The sequence below is a fragment of the Castor canadensis genome, chromosome 12 (genome assembly GCF_047511655.1).
Source record: "Castor canadensis chromosome 12, mCasCan1.hap1v2, whole genome shotgun sequence".
In the NCBI taxonomy this organism is placed as follows: domain Eukaryota; kingdom Metazoa; phylum Chordata; class Mammalia; order Rodentia; family Castoridae; genus Castor; species Castor canadensis.
The window spans coordinates 93,045,711-93,062,581 of NC_133397.1; the positions used below are offsets into that span (position 1 = coordinate 93,045,711).

The 16,871-nt window shown below is 38.8% G+C and overlaps 1 protein-coding gene and 1 long non-coding RNA gene across 4 annotated transcripts in view; one reads left to right on the forward strand and one right to left on the reverse strand.

The window, feature by feature from the left end:
* The window catches only part of LOC141414893 (uncharacterized), a 28,581-nt gene extending 23,511 nt beyond the window's left edge, over window positions 1-5,070 (forward strand). Inside the window, exon 3 of the long non-coding RNA XR_012439857.1 lies at window positions 4,790-5,070. This is a non-coding gene — a long non-coding RNA (uncharacterized lncRNA). The remainder of the gene's footprint in view (window positions 1-4,789) is intronic.
* Window positions 1-16,871, reverse strand: part of LOC109687857 (NBPF family member NBPF6-like protein) — a 480,343-nt gene that overhangs the window by 146,641 nt on the left and 316,831 nt on the right. The window lies entirely within an intron of this gene.

A 16,871-nucleotide genomic window follows, 5' to 3' on the forward strand; every position in this document is an offset into this window, starting at 1 on the left:
GGCCCCACCACCTCTTAACACCTCCAGACTAGGGGCCAAGCCTCTAGTACACGAGCCCTTGGGGAGCAAATCACATCCAAAGCTTAGCACCTGACCTCCATCTACCGGAAACTGTTCATGATAGTTAATTTTGTTAGGACAAGACACTATCTCCAGCAGCTGGAAGCTGTTGTTGTAAAAGTAGAAATTCCTGCTGCCAGTGATATAAATAGCATCTCTCTGAAGCAACACTGTCATCTGCTGCACAGCCTCTAAAGCACCTAGTCACCTGATCCACTGAAATACAGAGGATGCCGCTGTTTGGAAACACTGCTACATTCCATCAGGCATTGGTTCTGAATATTTACTTGGCAGAATGAGACAACTAACCTCACTATTGGATACTTTCTTGTCAAAAAAGAAAGGTAAGAAAAACAGGGTACTGCTAAAGCCATACCTAGAAAGCTCCTGGAAGGAAAAGGAGCTGTAGTGTGGCATTTTTTCCTACTGTGGAATCAGAGCCAGGGAAAAAAGAGAAGGAGGGTTTAGTTTTCTCCCCTTTCCCTGCTTGTCTCCTTAAAATGAAAATCTTGACATGGCAAATATGAAGCTGACTCTTAAAAATAAAATAAAAGAGAGAAGGCCTGTAATTTTCCAACTTGGAAAAGCAATAAACAAATCCTGCAATGACACAGCTGTGCAAACGCTGATTAAAAAGGCAACTTCAGAGAGAGCAGTGATGTTCCAAACCATTATTAACACCATGGCCTGTAGATCACTTGGAAAATCATAGCTCAAATGGAAGTCTCCTTCTGCGACCTCTGGCTGGAAGTGCTTGAGTCTTTAAGGAATATTAAAATGTAAATTTTAGCAGGCTTTTCTCACATCTGCATCTGTGCCCAAAAGACTGCGGCCTTGTTCTGACTAATATGGAATATACCAATTTAGTGGTGCCATCTTTGGAGGCTTTTATTGATTTAATTTTGTCATTGCTCCAGAAGTTATATTCACATCCCATTCCTTTATAAGTTGAAAGCATCTCTGATTTTTGTCTATATTAACATTAGGTGTCAATAGTGTTTTATTAAGATGAATGTCATTGAAACAATTTTGGTATTTTGCATTATGAAATACACCTATCAAATTAGAAATAATTTATATTATAGTTCATCTGCAGGCATTTGACAACTTACAGTTGTATGTGCTAAACTGCAACATTCAAGCTGGTCCTTTGCAAAGACAGGAAGTTATTTAAGACAATCCAAAATTATTCACTACAGCTGTGTGCTAACATATCCATTCTGACACTGGCCGTGCTAGCATGCCAAATTCAAAATGGAGGAAATAGCCCAGGAAAAATGGGAAGCCCCCAAATTAAAACTTGGGGTGTATGTGTGTGTAAAGAACATGTATATGGGATAAAATGGAGGAAACAAGCAGAGAAGAAAGGGTCTGTAACAGCCATCATGTGATAAACTCAGGTTTTAGAAGGAAACTCATAATGAGAACTAACTCTACCTGACTTTAAGACTTATTATAAAGTTATGGTAATAGAGACAGTGTGCTATTGGGGAAAGAGGAGATAAGTAGATCCATAGAAGACAATAAACAGCTCAGAAATAAACTCACACAAATATGTCAACTCATCTTTGGCAATGACCAAAGATAATAGAATGGAAAAAGATCATATTTTTAACAAAATGGTACCAAAACAGTGGCACAACCACATGTGAATCCTACACAGACCTTATACTCTTCACAAAAACTAACTCCAAATGGATCATAGACATAAATGTAAAATGCAAAATTTCATAACTCTTGGAGAATATGACATAAGAAAGTCTAACTGACCTGAACTTGGGCTTTTGATTTGCAATATTCAAAGCACAGGATGTTGAAGAAAATAAAACCAATGAGCTATATTTCATTAAAATGAAAACTTCTGCTCTGCAAAAGGCATTGTTAGAATGAACAGATGGGCCACCAATTAGGGACCACATTTGTAAAACACATATCTGATAAAGGATCTGTACTCAAAATTGAGAAGGAACTCTAAAATCTCATTAATAAGAAAACAAATGACTCAATTTTCAAATGAGCAGAAGATTTGAACAGATATCCAGCCTGAGATACACAAATTGCAGATAAACTCATGAAACAATTCTCCACACTGTGGTATTAGAACCATGATGCTATGCCACCTCACCTATTGGAATAACTTGGTCCTAAAACAGCAGGGACCAACACATCAGGGCATCTCATTCTTTGCTGGGGGGCATGCAAAATGGTACAGCCACTCTGGAATTATGTTGGTTTCTTACAAAACTAAACACATTCTTGCCATTCAATGCATTGGTTGTTCTCCTTTGTACTTACCCAAATGAGCATATAATGTGTGTCCATAGAAAAACTTGCACATAGATGTTTAGAGTAATTTTGTTCTTCTTGCCAAAAGCAAAAAGTAACCAGCATTTGGTGGTGTCAGTTAAGTTTTAATAGTAACCAGTTTAATGTTTTAATAATAATCAGAGTTAGTGGCTTCATTGCTCTGTTCTTTAGCATGTCTGATACATTTTGTTGTCAAAGGCAATACAGCCAGCCTTTGTCCTGGTCACTTAAGAGAGCAATCTACCTGCATCTTGTCTCTGGAATAGAGCAACCACAGTAATTGTTCATTTTTAGCCCAGCCCATATTCAAGAAAACAGTTTCAGTTCTTTCCTCCAGAGGAAATGGCCTTAAGAAACTCTGTTTTGCAAAGAAAGTGTTCCAAAAGGAAGCACAATGTATATACCCTAGGCTATTTGAAGAATTTTTGGAGATCAATTTAAATATAGCCTCATCATGTAGGGTCCATTCACGCACACACATCTTGTAATACAATTTTTCCTCTTCTTTTTAGATCCAAATTCTAACCTTGAGGAACATTGAACATTCATATCCAAAGAGAAATTTATTTTAACTAAACTTCTTCACCTCCCTCTGTGTCCTCCCCATCTAAGCTGTCCTCACCCAATGGATAACAGGGCCATTTACCTCATTGGTTTTAAAAACACTAAAACCATCAAACAGAATCCATCAACAAGAAAGTCATATTCAAGGGGGTTGCCCAAACGAGTTAATGGCACAGGTCAGGTTCATCTTATTGAATAACGTAAAAGTTAACACTTCCAAGACCTGGCATATCACAGACATTGTCCCATGAAGGAACTAGTGAGAAGTCCCTCTTAATAATAACCAGAGCTGATGAAAGCAACTGAAAGGAAAGGAAAGCAACCCCCTTATTTTCTAGATCTCCAGCTCCATGGCACAAATCAGATTTCCAGAGAAGCTTCCTGATATGACTCAATTACATCATTTTATGTGCACCAACTACTATAATGCAAAAGCAACAAAAAATATGAAGACTTATTGACAGATTAATCATATCCTGCAGCCTAAAAAAACCCTATCTTGGAATGCACAGAAACTGTAACTAAAACCAAAGCATTCTTTTTTTCTATGGCTAGAAAGAAGTGACACTGGGAGGATGTAGCTTCTATTAGCATGCATCCTCAGTCGGCTTGGCCAAGAGGGTCAGCTAAGAATTTCCTCATGGCTCCAGATAAATCTGTGGCTTCTCAGGCAACCTGCTTGTTGTGAGTAGTGGCTGGTCTGAGTTGCCCATCATTAATCCTGTGTACAAACAATGTAATTTGCATTAGGGAATGCTTCACTCCTTGTTGGCTCTGATATCTTCTCTAGTCTTCTCAAAGATCCATAGAGATTACATATATCTCAAAAGCCATTTTATTACCCTTTTCCAATGATGCAGTTTTTCCATTTTAATCCTAGAAGTGATTAGTTTCATTAAAATGGTGAACAAGTACTGAACAGAACTCATAAACAAGAATGTCACATTCAAGAGGGTAATACGAGGGAGTTGATAGTTCAAGGTCAAGTTTATCTTCGTAAGTGATGCAAAGTCTGGGTGGATTTCAGTACGAATTAAATACCTATACATGCACACATGGCATCTGTCTGTTTTGGAAAATCCACTGCATGAGAACTGGCCACAAGGTGCCGCAAGACTGAGGAGAGAGTTAGGCAGGATTGCACAAAGTTCAATTTATTGGGGACCTATAGACAGAAGTGTATTTTGGGTGTCAGGAAGACAGATGGATCCTTGTATCCCAAGGCAGAAAAAGTGACTATGCTAACTAGACCAGGTAGGCCTTGCCAATCAGAATGTACTTGGTCTTTCTCAAAAACTATTTACATGCTCAACATCAATTAAGATATAATACAATAAGGCCCTAGGATTAATCCCCAATCCCATAAGCAAAAAGAAAAGCAAGCAAAAAGAACAGTTCAGGCACTAGAGTAGCCAAAACACTATGCTCAGCTGACCATCTCCTTGGCTTTCTTTGTCTTATAGCACTTGAGATGCATGTCAGGGTCACCTTGTGGGCAAAATGTGACCAGGATGGTCGTGGTCATGTCCAGTTGGATCCCTATAGTGCAAAACACATAGGGAACCACAAGTGTTTTCCATGGTGGGCTGAATCTGAATTTGATTCGGGTGTCCATTGTTAGTGATTCTTACATTACATTGATTATCTATTTCCAGTATTTCCATCTTACACATAGTTTTGAGACAAAAGTCAATGTGAATGACATTTAACTGGGGTGTTTGTAGACTGACATTTAATTTTTTATGCTAAATAAGAGAAAATGCTATGTGGAAATTAAGCAGTGGAATTCTGTAGCACAGTGAATAACTTTGTATCAAGTTGAACCTTCTCACATAAATTATTGTACTTCTCATTTCAGCTCTTAAAGCCAGCTTGATTTTGCTCCATCGGTGATGTGGAGATAAAATACAAAGAACCTCTGACTCAAAGTCAGCAAGAAGGCAAAGAAGAGGCCACATTGGGTTAACCTGGTTTCATTGTGTGTGATCTCTTCAGGAACTTTGTTTTATAAGAACATGGCTGTGTTTATTAACTAAAGAATAAATTACAAATATATGCCAAGTATGAAGACCCTACCTTGCATTATCATCTATGAAATTTCAATTCTAAATGGAAGACCAATGCAAACTATTTCCTCAGTTGTATTCCATCCACTTTCAGAAGCTTTGATCTCCTTGCTGATATATCTGCAACTAGGGTGACTCAGCATGAGGACATCAGTGTACTAGCAACCAGGGTTGAGATGCCAAAGGTTTCATATATGAGAGGTCAGTGTATGACTTGTGCTTGTTGGAACTAAGCCACACCAACCTACAACTGGGGTGTGCAGTCTGCACCCAGTAAAAAACTTTAAGAAATGTGTGCTGCATTTACAAGCTTTTGCTTCTTGCCTTGATTTGTGGCATACAGCTGTGTTGCTATGGCTCATGTAGTTCTTAATTGACTTTTAAAAGATCCCTGCAGAGTGAATTTCCCAGAAGAGATTATTTTCCTTTTATAAGTAGTTTATATCTTCATATTCATGTTTAATTTTAAATTGTCACTTCTTTCCATTTTTTGATTCTTAATGGTTACAAAAGTGGCATCAATTCCCCCTCACAGGTCATGATAAACCAGGAGAAACCCCACTTAGGACAGAAGGGTACAGAGTATAGCAGAAAGTCCCCAAATCCAAAGGCAATGGAGTGGTGTTGTAGATGGCAGCTGCAGGCTGAAAAACAGAGGAAAGCTGGTATTGAGACCAAAGGGCACAGTTATTCCTCACCTCACGGGTATAAGGAATGTCCACCAAGGAGAAAAATCCCCCAAAATTGAGATGAGAAAGAACAGGAGGGTTGATGATTCACAGCCAGAACTGCTGATATTTCTGTTATGTGACGCCTGGTGTGGTCTGTGACTGTTGGGTAGCTAGCTGCTTACGGACCCACACAGGATTATTATGGAGAACATATCATCCCATGCAGCAAGAATGGTGGCTTTGTGCCGCAGACACCCTTGTAAAAGAGTTCCAAATGGTCATGCATTAGTGTAACTGAATGGCAAACTCAAAGTATTGATGCTGTGTTTCAAGCTAGCTACCCTTCAAAATAGTTTCTGCCGGGTATTGAGGGGGTAGGGGGGAGAGGGAGGGGGTGGAGTGGGTGGTAAGGGAGGGGGTGGGGGCAGGGGGGAGAAATGACCCAAGCCTTGTATGCACATATGAATAATAAAACAATAAAAAAAAGCCAGCTACCCTTCACACCAGGACGCAGCAGATTTCCAATATCCCTCTTTAACCTGCTCAGGAAACATGTCCATTGAATCTACTAAATTGGATCCCAGAGGGTAAGTCTGTATTTCCAACACATGCACAATGGCCCCAACATTCAGGAAAATAACTCAGGAGTTCTCCAAAATTATTGGCCTGTGAATGGAAGCCAGTGAACACCACACAAAGAACAGGAGGTCGGAGCCAAGCTGGAGTAAGGGCAGCACAGCCACAGTGCAATAGGGTCAAGCCAGTCCTGGCACACAAAATGTCACTCAAGCACAACTCTGGTTTCCCCAGGACCAAGTCCGTACAATGGAGGGGGATGGTTTGGGCTACATGCCAGCAGCAGAAATATGTGCTGACCTCCATGTTATGTTAGGATGGTCTTTCCTAATCTTGGGTACAGCTGATCCCATCCACAATGATGTCAACACAACCTTTGCCCATCCATGTGGTTTTCCAATCTTTGTTCTCACCAACTACCTCTATTCAACTATCTTCTTATTCATATCTGTCATGATGGTGTTCCCCTTCACCCCTGGAAAATTAAAATCCAGTACCCTGCCCCCTTAGTGAATTGAGTCCGAGATGGTTGTATACACTAGCCAGGCAATGCCATGTTCCAAAGGGACTTCCAGCCTTCCCTTGCTTCATGACCTCTGTGACTTCAACATCCAACCCCATGACTGTCTCATGAAAAATGCCCAACAGACACTGACTGAAGGAAGGAGGGTTTTTCAAGGAATTGGTAAGCTTATTTATCTCTTGATGCATATTTTTTCTGTTTATATAGAAGGATATCTAGTATGATTTGAATGTATCCAACAAAAGTTTATGTGTTGGAAACTTAATTATTTCTCAGCTTATCTGGAAATGGAAACTTGGAAGGTAATTAGGGTCAGATGAGGTCATGAGGGTGGGGCCCCTCTCATGGCACCAGAAGACAAAGAGTGCCCATACTAGCGCTCTTCTCTCTCAACATGTGAGACCCTCCACCATATTGTGATGCACAAAGAATGCCCTAGTCAGGTGCTCAGAAAATGGCATCACTATGTTCTTGGACTTCTCAGCATCCAGAACCATGAGCCACATACACTTTTTAATTTATTAGTTACCGAGTCTTAGGTATTTAGCAACAGAAGATAAACGGAGATGACATCTCCCAGACATTTCAAAAGGCAAAGAGAAAATGTTTATAATTTCTCTAAACTGTCATGGAAGACAATCCATTATTGAGCAATTTGGACTTCAGGCCTTGACATATTTTCCCTAATGATGTCCAAGAAGTTTCATGTTCCTCCTGGTGGGTGTAACCCTAATTGCACACTTTGGAAAGAGTTGTGCATTTCTATGCTAAATTTTCCTTTGTTCCAAAGACCATGTGGAATATTTTTATTATTCCTCTCCCAGCAATAAAAGCTTATAAAGGAAAAAGTGAGCTCAAATTTTATCAAAAGCTACTCTCAGTGCAATTCTGAATCAACTTGTTGAATCAGAAGTAGAAAACAATTATTTCCACCAGTCACACATCTGTAGAAGGGAGCATACCTTTATATCCACTGTGCCTAAAAACCATTGTTGGACATATTCAGAAAGTTAAGGAAAAATATGAATGTAATCATTACATCCAAAATAGCTAAGTAGAGAATATAGCATTAGTTCTCAGAGAGGAAAGTACCATGGATATTACACATAAAAGCAAATGCCACAATCCTGGGAAAAGATATTTATTCCCATTCTGCCCAAAAATAGAATTTCATCGAAGAAATAAGCATAGAGAATGAGGCATTGCAGTGAAATACCTATTCTATAAAAATCAATTCTTAATTACAATAACTGTGTGACTGAACATTTAATTTAATAAGAAGAAATTGATGATAGGTTTGAGATAACTGTAAATTCGATGTGGATTACTTTGGGAAACTTCATCTCAGAGATGAACTGCCCAACTGCACTACATCTCAAAGACTTAAGCTCCTCCACCCTTCTAGACAGAGGTGAGGAGGGAGCTTAAGAAGGTGTTACAAAGGGCAGGAGAAGCAAGAAAATGAAGCGGCAACCCCTTGAAGAAGTACCTCAAATATTAATTGAAAGTCTAAAGGGCTTGAGTATGTGAAGTGGAATATTCATTACTATTTGGAATTTATTTAATGCTCAACTTAACAAATTAATATACTTAATTTTAAGTTAAGAAAACCAGTATTTTTAGAGAATTGAAACATTGATTATAAATTTGATTAATTATATGTCCAAAACATTTTAAATGGTCTTAACAAATTTAGCAAGGCATGTTAAATAGTTTAAGCACCTAAAGCATAAAAAAAATCCATATATAATTACAAGATATACTTCTTTACTTATATTAAAAACTACTATAAGCTATCAACGGCTATGGATTTACTTCATTTCTTTTTACTTTTGTACTGTTTGTAGGATTATTGCTATACTTATTTTGATCAAGTTCCAGGCACTGTATAGTAATATTTTGATTTCTTCCTGGGACAACAGAGAAAAAGAATTCTTTCTCAAGCCTGCTGCTGTTGGGGAACTGATACGTGTGGCTACTAGACATGATTTCTCTCCCAAGGACATTCAAACTGGATCTACAAATCATCAACCTGCACTTCCTTTTTGCAATTAAATTTCAAGAAGACTGTTTTTATGGTGGTAAGAACATTAAACATGAGATACGCTTTCTTAAAAATTTCAAGTGCACAACACAGTGTTGTTAACTGCAAGCATGGTGCTTGCACACGGGTCTCTAGGACTTACTCATCCTGCATCACTGGGACTTTACCCTGCCCACAGCAGGAGAGTGGGGAGGTGCTATTCAATAGGACTTCTGCTTAGGTTCTGGTATTTTTTTAAACAGCATTAGTCATTCTCCCCCACTATGGTAGGTTGGATAGTGAGTAGCCCCCAAAAAGATACATCCATGCCCTAAACAAGGAGCCTGTGAATATGACCTATTTGAGAACAGAGTCTTTGCAAATGTAACTAAGGATACCAAGTTGCAGAGATCATTCTGGGTTATTTGGATGAGTCCGAAACGCATTGACAAGTGTTCTTGGAAGAAACACTCCAGGGAGAATTGACACACACACTCCAACAAAAAGAGGTGAGGAGGCAACAGGATCTCACCACAGAAGCAGAGAGTGGGGCAACGCAGCTTCGAACCAATGGTTGCCTGCCACAGCCACAGGGATTTTGAAGCTTCTCTAGAACCTTCCCTAAAGCAAGGCACTGCTGCCACCTAGATTTCAGCTTGGGGCCTCAACAACCACAGAACAAATGTAGGAGGTTTTGCACCACTATGTTTATGGTAAATTATCACATTAGCTATGGGAAGCTAATATGACCCGAATTGCTTATCCAGGGTCCAGGCCCCAGGATGCGCTCTCTGTAGTCATACATGGTACTTAGAGCTTACAGCCATACATGGTATTCAGAACGTACATAGTGGTTTCCCATCGTATTATACTTAGTAGAGCCATAAAGAGGTTTCCTTTCCTGGTAGAAATGAGTCCACATTGAGTTCTCTTCTTAGACATTTTAGTAACATCCTTTTGGAATCTGTTTGAGGTCTCACTCTGTACTTTTTCTGGATTCTTTGGTTTGTTTACAATTCTTGTGTTTATTCTTTCTTGAGCACACATGAAGAGGAGAAAGTGCATGTTCATTTTTTATAAATAGCACTAACAGGAGAAACAAACACATTTGAACATCGCTTACTGTCAAAAAGAGGTAAGTACTCCCATTTATTAAAATATATTCTTTACTAAACTAAGTACTATCACTACTTATCAGTGAATGGCATTTTCCTTTTATTTGTCTTTCTTTTGAGCATCTGCTTTAATCTGAAGCTGTTAGGAACTCCACTCACTTCTCCTTACCACAACCATAATAACAGTTAAGGCTCAAATGATCACAACTTGGCCACTGGGTAGCCCTTTAACTTGTTCCCTTTGTCCTTTCAACATAGCCCCTTGCTAGATTTTCTAGATCCAGCCTGATTTTTCCCTGCCAGGGACCTAGAATCAGCTATCTTATCAGGATTCCTGGTTCTTTTTATGGAGAAGAATAAAGTCTGGGCATTGAGAAGTGGGTGTTGTGAAGAGACTTCCTCCTATTTTGGGGTCATGTTTAATAAACACAGAACTGGGAAAGCCTGCTTGTTAAGTCCCAGGTACCTCCTGATGTTTCTAACCACTGTGGTTGTCTTCTGTCTGGCCCAGCCCCCATCCTTCACTCTTTGCTATGCTTGGTGCCCCAGGAGGCTTAGCCTCAGAGCTATCATCACCAGGACTCCCACCCACTGTGAATGGAAGGGGCTGGGGTGTGTATTTTTCCTCCTTATCCCACTTCATGTCACCTCATTCTGCTCCCTGTAGGTAACTCCTCCTCTAGAAAACCAGTAAGAGCCCCTCCTTCCCTTGCTTACAGGCCTGCAGGTGGGAAAAGATTCCTGCTGGGATGAGTGTCTCCCAGCTCTGTGTTGACCCTCACTGTGCCCACTTGCCTCCCCCATTTCATTTAAACATTCCCAGTGGAATGTTTTCCTATTGGGATAGCAACTAAGACTAACTTAACACATTGTGCTCTCCTATACCCTAATTTCTTTACATTGTCTGCTAAAGTTTGCTTCTACATCATCAAAAGCCATGTTTTCATTCTTCATTCCATGGCAAGGCTTAACATTTCTTCAAAGAATTGTGACTTTTAGCATTTAGTCAGCCCAGACAGACAAAGACAACAAATTAGGAAAAACAGAGGCAACCTAAATTGGCACCATGGAAACCAGTTTCTCTAAGACTAGATCTTTTGCACATCCTGAAAAGCAGATCTCTGCTGTTTTATTACTCACAGTAAAGGATTTTATCCTATACAATAAAATGAAGGGGACTTCCTGTTGGCTCCTGTTCTGGCTGCCTTTAAATGATAAAACTGACCAAAGACCCAGAGACAACAGACACATCTAAAACGTGGGAAGAGTACAAGCTGGCGTTCTCTCTTTGCACTGAAATGGGGAGCTGGAATTTTTTAATGATTTCATTTTTAGAATAGCTATAGATTCACAGAAAAATTGCAAATATGGTGCATAAATTCTCACATACCCATTTCTCTATTTCCCCTCTCATTAACGTCTAACAGCAGTATGGTGCATTCACAATTAATCAGCACGACACATTTCTAACCAAAGTCCGTAATATATTCAGATTTCCTTAGTTTTTACCTAATACTCTTTCTGTGTCCCAGGACTCATCCAAGAGAACAAAATACTCAGTTGTCTTGCCTCCTTAGGCTCCTCTTGCCTGTCTCTCAGACTTTCTTTCTTCTGATGGCCTTAGTTTTGAGGAATACTAGCCGGATATGAGATTTGCCTGCTTTTTTTTTTTTCATGTTAGACTGGGTTATACATTTTCTGAGACAAACACTACAAAGGTAAAGGGTCCTTTTTATCACATGATGTCAAGATACATACTTATCAACGTGACATCATGCAGTCCATGTTGACCTTGATTGGCTGACTGGCAGTTTATCACATGGAGGTCACCATAAGAAGACAGAGGTAAGAAGCGTGGAATTATACTCTACCTTTGATCTGTCTCCTCTCCCATTTACTTACTTACTCCACTATTGCTTTAGATTCATGGGGACTTGGGCATAGTTACACTTTGGGTTACAATCCAGCACTATTTTATTTTATTGCTTAAACTGTCCCAGCATTGGCCACTGGGAGTTCTTAAAGTTAGTTACTGAGTCCCTCTGACACAGGCCCATCCCATCCCCCTGCACAAACACACACACAGACACACACACACACATACTTTTTAAAATATTTTAAAATACTTTCTTCCTCTCTGGCACTACAAAATGTCAAAGTGATCCCTGCTTATCTCATATATTTCTTACTTCATTTCTAGGCTGAGCCATCTCTTCTAGGAGGAGGGTGTATTCTACGAAGTAATGTTTAACATGGATAAACTTGAATTTCTCTGTGCCTAAAAACTTTATTCTCACACCTGAGGGTGAGAAAGAGAAACACTGAGATGCAAAGAAACAGTCCTCAATCAGAGCTGAAGCTACTACTTTTTTCCTCTTGTTTCAAAAGCACTTTTTTCGAGATCTCGCAATTGTTCAGGTAGAAGTGATAAAAGTGAAAGAGGAGCTTCAGTGTCAATGAGAAGAAAAAATTTAAAGGCAAAAAACCCAGATTTTAATAACTGAGTAGGTCTGAAAATGGAAATATAATCAGAAAGAATTTTTTGGAAAGTATAGCCCAGAGTATAACATTTTGATTTTGGATCAATGTTCTTCTTTTACAAACATGCGTCATATAGTACTATGCTCTTTAATAAAATAAAATTGTCACTTTAAAATTAAGTTAATTTTTACTTTTTTTATATATTAATGGGGCTTAGTGTGATATTTTTGCACATGTATACAGCATGCATTGATCAAATCAGAGTGATTAGCAAATTTCCTTTCCTTATCAGTTGTTTATGTTTGGAGCCTCTCTCCAGGGTCTTCATAAAATATATGATAGGCTATTGTGAATGATCAACTCATTCCTTCCTTCTAACTGTACTTCAGTACCTTTTATACAACTTCCTTTTACCCCCTCCCTCCACCAGACAGCCTCTAGTAATCACTATTAGATATTCAGGTCAACTTTTTTTAGTTTCCACATGTGAGGGAGAACACATGGTCCTTGTCTTCTTGTGTCTGGCTTATTTCGCTTACCATAATGTCCACCTTTTCTATCTTGTTGCTGCAAATGACAGGGTTTCCTTGGAAGCCACTGCTTGACAACTGCTACCTGAAGACTTGCATTTCTTAAGAAAATTGATTTGACCTCTTTGCTAATCCCAAATTTGTGATAATTTCTGTTAATTTCTTCTTTTTTCTATGAATATGGTATACTGTCTTGTTTCTTCACATGAATCCAACATTGTTGTTGAAAATTGAGCATTTCAGAGATTGTAGTAGCTATGGGATAAATTGTGCCCCACCCCAAACACACAAAATTCATATGTTGAAGCCCCAACCTCCAATGTGACAATATTTATAGAAAAGGCATAGAAGAATGTCCTAGTTAAGGATAAATGAAGTCATAAGAATTGGGTCCTGATACAATAAGATTTATGTACTTATAAGAAAAGATACCAGAGAGCTCTTTCTCTCTCTTTCTGTCTGTCAAATGAGGAAATGGCAAAAAGGTAGCTAAGAAGCCAGGAAGAGAGTCCTCACCAGAAACTGAACTGGCCAGGACCTTGATCTTGGACTTCCCAGCCTACAAAACTAACATTTGTTGTTAAAACCACCCAGTCTGTGGTATTTTGTCAGGACGGCCTGAGCTAACTAACGTAGTAACGGAATTACTATGCATATCAGCTTCTCCTTTTCCAGGGTTTATTTTTGGTTGCTGTGGATCATACTAATATAGGTGAGGACTTTTCTAAACTATATTTTTAAAGACTGTATTCTTTATCATGTTATCTCTGAAGACCTTATTCCTTTAGCTTAGTAGTCAGTTGTGACAGATTTACAAGAAAGAGAGGGAGGGATGGAGAGAGGGAAAGAGAGAGAATATGAGGGAGAGTCAAAGAGAAGAGAAGAAAACTAAATTCCCAGTCTTCAGAGTAGCTATGAGGCTTAGGTACTCCAACACTTAGGCAAGCAAATTCCAGCTCTGCCTTGTTCTTGCCCTTCTGCCTGTGCTAAGAGATGAAATCTTAAGGCTCTTCTCTCCAGCCTTTCCCAGGTATGCATCTTTGTTACAAAATAGATTCTTAATTTCTATTTATTGATTTGTTTTAAAGCTTACTGCTCATCAGTTATTGTACTTAGGAGAGAGAGAATAATGTAGAAGAAACAGATGCAACAATACATTCAACCCTTTGAACATACTTTGTTTGGTTAGATCTGAATTTGGAATTATATAACTAATTTACATTATTTATTAAATGAATTAAATACATTTTCAAAAGCAAGCCATAAAAATCAAAAGCAAACAAAAAAGCCTGTTAATTCAATTGGTAGCATAACCATGCAGAGAGGAACTGAGACAGATTAGAGGGATCCACCTCTCCCTGGGACACTGGAACAGGAGATTTTTTTTATTCTTTTATTATTCATATGTGCATACAAGGCTTGGTTTATTTCTCCCCCCTGCCCCCACCCCCTCCCTTACCACCCACTCCACCCCCTCCCGCTCCCCCCCTCAATACCCAGCAGAAACTATTTTGCCCTTATCTCTAATTTTGTTGTAGAGAGAGTATAAGCAATAATAGGAAGGAACAAGGGGTTTTGCTGGTTGAGATAAGGATAGCTATACAGGGCATTGACTCACATTGATTTCCTGTGCGTGGGTGTTACCTTCTAGGTTAATTCTTTTTAATCTAACCTTTTCTCTAGTTTCTGGTCCCCTTTTCCTATTGGCCTCAGTTGCTTTAAGGTATCTGCTTTAGTTTCTCTGCATTAAGGGCAACAAATGCTAGCTAGTTTTTTAGGTGTCTTACCTATCCTCACCCCTCCCTTGTGTGCTCTCGCTTTTATCATGTGCTCATAGTCCAATTCCCTTGTTGTGTTTGCCCTTGATCTAATGTCCACATAAGACGGAGAACATACGATTTTTGGTCTTTTGAGCCAGGCTAACCTCACTCAGAATGATGTTCTCCAATTCCATCCATTTACCGGCGAATGATAACATTTCGTTCTTCTTCATGGCTGCATAAAATTCCATTGTGTATAGATACCACATTTTCTTAATCCATTCGTCAGTGCTGGGGCATCTTGGCTGTTTCCATAACTTGGCTATTGTGAATAGTGCCGCAATAAACATGGATGTGCAGGTGCCTCTGGAGTAACAGTCTTTTGGGTATATCCCGAAGAGTGGTATTGCTGGATCAAATGGTAGATCGATGTCCAGCTTTTTAAGTAGCCTCCAAATTTTTTTCCAGAGTGGTTGTACTAGTCTACATTCCCACCAACAGTGTAAGAGGGTTCCTTTTTCCCCACATCCTCGCCAACACCTGTTGTTGGTGGTGTTGCTGATGATGGCTATTCTAACAGGGGTGAGGTGGAATCTTAGTGTGGTTTTAATTTGCATTTCCTTTATTGCTAGAGATGGTGAGCATTTTTTCATGTGTTTTCTGGCCATTTGAATTTCTTCTTTTGAGAAAGTTCTGTTTAGTTCACATGCCCATTTCTTTATTGGTTCATTAGTTTTGGGAGAATTTAGTTTTTTAAGTTCCCTGTATATTCTGGTTATCAGTCCTTTGTCTGATGTATAGTTGGCAAATATTTTCTCCCACTCTGTGGGTGTTCTCTTCAGTTTAGAGACCATTTCTTTTGATGAACAGAAGCTTTTTAGTTTTATGAGGTCCCATTTATCTATGCTATCTCTTAGTTGCTGTGCTGCTGGGGTTTCATTGAGAAAGTTCTTACCTATACCTACTAACTCCAGAGTATTTCCTACTCTTTCTTGTATCAACTTAAGAGTACGGGGTCTGATATTAAGATCCTTGATCCATTTTGAGTTAATCTTGGTATAGGGTGATATACATGGATCTAGTTTCAGTTTTTTGCAGACTGCTAACCAGTTTTCCCAGCAGTTTTTGTTGAAGAGGCTGTTATTTCTCCATCGTATATTTTTAGCTCCTTTGTCAAAGATAAGTTGCTTATAGTTGTGTGGCTTCATATCTGGATCCTCTATTCTGTTCCACTGGTCTTCATGTCTGTTTTTGTGCCAGTACCATGCTGTTTTTATTATTATTGCTTTGTAATATAGTTTGAAGTCAGGTATTGTGATACCTCCTGCATTGTTCTTTTGACTGAGTATTGCCTTGGCTATTCGTGGCCTCTTGTGTTTCCATATAAATTTAACAGTAGATTTTTCAATCTCTTTGATGAATGTCATTGGAATTTTGATGGGAATTGCATTAAACATATAGATTACTTTTGGGAGTATAGACATTTTTACTATGTTGATTCTACCAATCCATGAGCATGGGAGATCTCTCCACTTTCTATAGTCTTCCTCAATCTCTTTCTTCAGAAGTGTATAGTTTTCCTTGTAGAGGTCTTTCACATTTTTTGTTAGGTTTACACCTAGGTATTTGATTTTTTTTGAGGCTATTGTAAATGGAATTGTTTTCATACATTCTTTTTCCGTTTGCTCATTGTTAGTGTATAGAAATGCTGATGATTTTTCTATGTTGATTTTATATCCTGCTACCTTGCTATAGCTATTGATGATGTCTAGAAGCTTCTGAATAGAGTTTTTTGGGTCTTTAAGGTATAGGATCATGTCGTCTGCAAATAGGGATATTTTGACAGTTTCTTTACCTATTTGTATTCCTTTTATTCCTTCTTCTTGCCTAATTGCTCTGGCTAGGAATTCCAGTACTATGTTGAATAGGAGTGGAGATAGTGGGCATCCTTGTCTGGTTCCTGATTTTAGAGGGAATGGTTTTAATTTTTCTCCGTTAAGTATAATGCTGGCTGTAGGTTTGTCATATATAGCTTTTATAATGTTGAGGAACTTTCCTTCTATTCCTAGTTTTCTTAGAGCTTTTATCATGAAATGATGTTGGATCTTATCAAAGGCTTTTTCTGCATCTATTGAGATGATCAAGTGGTTTTTGTCTTTGCTTCTGTTAATGTGGTTTATTACATTTATTGATTT